We start from the raw sequence: 3,547 nt of genomic DNA, 5'->3' as shown, positions 1-3,547 counted from the left end.
AAATCCAGAGGGACTGTCCAGTAGAGAGGCCAACAAAATAGTGTGTGGCAACCTTCCAAAATTCCACCCCAAAAATGAAGCATTTTAATTTATACCACATAACGGTATTTTGAAGACTATTAACTCAGACCAGTGCTGTCAGATAGCTCTATGCTGTATAATACTGTGAAGATCCTAGTAGTTCTGCTTAGGATTAGGGACTAGAGTTGGGGGAAAAAAGAGACTACAGCCTATCTCCCTACATTTTTATTCAAATAATATGTAGAAATTTTGAACAACTCTGAAATTTAGTGGCACATAGTTATAAATCCAGTGAACTAAACCATGCTGGTTTTCATTATACTTCCATTTAATTTTCTAATTAATCTCAGAAAACATTAATTAATTTTGTCTTTTCCACAGTCGGCCTGGCACCCTTGGGCCTGAAACACACAAATATTGCTGGCCTTGAGCGGTAGTAATCAAAACTTCTAATTTGTTTGAGCAATCCACTGTCTTTCTCCTTACTTCTTTCTCTGATGGGTACTTTAAGAATCCTTTAACCCCTTGGCTTTAGATTTTCTATGAATTCATGAATGGAAAAATCAGTAGATATCCCAGGCCAAAGAGAAATGATAAGACAGAGATGAAGCCTCTCGAAGTTTTGGTATGGAGACAAGAGTCAGACTCTGTGCTGGAGAATTCTGTTTATGTTCCGGAGTTATCATGATCTAGTGCCATTCTGAGTGTGGCATTACCCTGACATCTGCCCAGATATCCCTCAAGATCACCTGCCTGACTTATCACATAGCTTTTACAGTGGGTTTTTTTTTTAATGACTCATCTTTTTTTTTTTCATGTTTATTTATTCTTGAGAGAGAGAGAGGGAGAGACAGAGCATGAGTGGGGGAAGAGCAGAGAGAGAGGGAGACACAGAATCTGAAGCAGGCTCCAGGCTCCGAGCTGTCAGCACAGAGCCTGATGCGGGGCTTGAACTGCGAGATCATGGCCTGAGTCATCCTAGTCTGGACGCGTAACCGACTGAGCCACACAGGAGCCCTGCTTTTACAATGTTAGTTGACAATGAAGTATATGTATAACCACAGAAAAACAGACACCGTTAAAAGCCATAAGTGTTCGAGTGGTTAGTTGCCTCTTACCTTTTTCCAGCAAAAGAACGTGTATCTCGTAATTTTACTTTTTGCCAAAACAACAAACAAACAAACAAAAACAGGAGAGCAAAGGCAATTTCCATGTATCAGGGAGTCTAATTTTGGAAACAAGAAGAGAAGAGTGTGTTACATAAACGCTAAAATGCAGTGGGAAGTGACTTTTGGGAAAGATATTTGAGATATCGTGCCAAAACATCATTTAAAATGAATGATTTGTCTCTGTTGACAACAAAGGGCATTAGGCTTCCTATAGTTTGTAATGTACATATTGAAGAAGTTTCCATGCCAGTCTATTGAAAATGCCTTTGAAATTTTATTGTGAAATATATTATACCAATAAAATGTTTGTGCTGTACACTTTAAAAATAATAATAATAAAATACTGCCCTTGGACTCACAACCAAGATTAGGAAATGAAGCATCTTCTGTTCTTAGCAATTCCCCCTCTACTGCCCTCAAGAGTAGCTCCCTCTTTCTCAGAGAAATAATTGTAATATTATCTAGAATTTGTGCCATTTCTTTGCTCTTTTATTCTGGCTCTATTCATATACCTGTATCCTCAAGCATTACTTTTTTTACTTTCACCTGTTTTAGAACTTTTTAATCACAATCTGTGGGATCAAGCCCGACATCAGGCTCTGAGCCTGCTTCAGATTTTGTGTCTCCCTCTTTCTCTGCCTATCCCTCACTCATGCTCTGTTTCTCTCTGCCTCAATAATAAATAAACATTAAAAAATTTAAAAAATATATATAAATTTACATTTTACCAGCAGTAAAGTTTCTCGTATTTCATATCCTTCTCCATGTTGTATATAAACTGAGTAAAAATATTTTTTAATGTTTATTTATTTTTGAGAGAGAGAGAGAGGGAGAGAGGGAGAGAGGGAGAGAGGGAGAGTGTGTGAGTTAGGGTGGAGCAGATAGAGGGAGACACAGAATCTAAAACAGGCTCCAGGCTCTAAGCGGTCAGCACAGAACCCAACGCAAGGCTGGAACTCAAGATCATGACCTGAGCTGAAGTCAGATGCTTAACTAACTGACCGAGGCATGCAGTCGACCAAATATACACTGATTTTTAAAGAAAATATTTGACAATTCAATGGATGGGAAAATGTATCTTATTATAGTTAAAATTTACATTTCCATGACTTCAAATAAGATTGAGGCACTTTGAAGTGTTGAAGAGTCTTTTTACATATCTTCAGTGAAATGTCTTTCCATGGCATTTGTCTTTTTTTAAAAAAGTTGATTTGCTTTTCTTTTTGAAAATAAGAGTTTTTTTTACTTTTTCTGAATACAACTCTCTTGTCAGTTATATGGATTAGCAAGATCTTCTCCCATTTTATGACTTATCTTTTTACCATGATCATGGCCTTTTCTATAAATAGAAATTTGCAGTATTAAAAGATTTAAATTTATCAATTTTTATTACAACTCCCACTTCTTATGGCATGAGTTCTTCTTTCTATCGAGGTCATAAAGATTCTCCTAAAATGTCATCTTAAAGTTTTAATTATTTGGCTTCTGCTTTTAGGCCTTTAATCAACCCAAAATCGATTTTGATGTGTGGTTTCAGGTGGGAATCCAATTTCACTTTCTCCCATATGGGCAGTCATTGCAAGTTAACAAATTAGTTTGCCAGAGTTACACAGATACTGATGGAGAACATGAAACTACGGGACAGAGACAGAGGACATCTCCTTTGTCATAGCCAATGGAAGCCAGAATGTCATCATTTTTGTGTCGGCTCTCCAAGCCCCAGTTCCCACAGTTTGCTGTGAAGAGGGCAGGGAATGCGTGCACACGGATTGTGGTATATGAGAGGAAGCTCGTGCTCGCTTCGGCTGCACATATACTAAAATTGGAGCGATACAGAGAAGATTAGCATGGCCCCTGGGCAAGGATGGCATGCAAATTCATGAATCATTCCATATTGAAAAAGAAAAAAAAAGGAGAGGAAACCCAAGTATAAGGCACGCAAATCTTTTTTTTTTTAATTTTTTAAATTTTTTAAAATTTGTTTTGAGAGAGAGAGTATGCACATGTGAGCAGGGGAGGAGCAGAGAGAGAGACAGACAGAGAAACAGAGAGACAGAGAATCCCAAGCAGGCTCCGTGCTGTCAGTGTGGAGCCTGGAACTCACAAACCATGAGATCATGACCTGAATGAGACGGGGAGTCAGATGCTCACCCGACTGAGCCACCCAGGTGCCCCTCAAATCTTTCATAATGGGTAGTGAGCCTATCTGAAGTTTGCCTCGAGAGGAAATATTCTCTTTTTTGCGTTAAATTTGTTTATTTTTTTGGATGTAATTGATATCTTTAAATCCCGATTTAATAATTGATATTATTAAATCCTGTACATAAGATGCATCTCAATTTATTCCAGTCTTTCTT

At 37.9% G+C, this 3,547-nt stretch overlaps 1 non-coding gene across 1 annotated transcript; it reads left to right on the top strand.

The window, feature by feature from the left end:
- Window positions 1-2,982: 2,982 nt before the first annotated feature.
- Window positions 2,983-3,089, top strand: LOC115290906. Its single transcript, XR_003908287.1, has one exon. It is a non-coding gene; the product is annotated as a U6 spliceosomal RNA (small nuclear RNA).
- Window positions 3,090-3,547: the final 458 nt, after the last annotated feature.

The sequence above is a fragment of the Suricata suricatta genome, chromosome 4 (assembly GCF_006229205.1).
Source record: "Suricata suricatta isolate VVHF042 chromosome 4, meerkat_22Aug2017_6uvM2_HiC, whole genome shotgun sequence".
NCBI lineage: Eukaryota > Metazoa > Chordata > Mammalia > Carnivora > Herpestidae > Suricata > Suricata suricatta.
The sequence above is the reverse complement of the archived record's forward strand: the minus strand, read 5'-3'. Positions and strand labels throughout refer to the sequence as shown.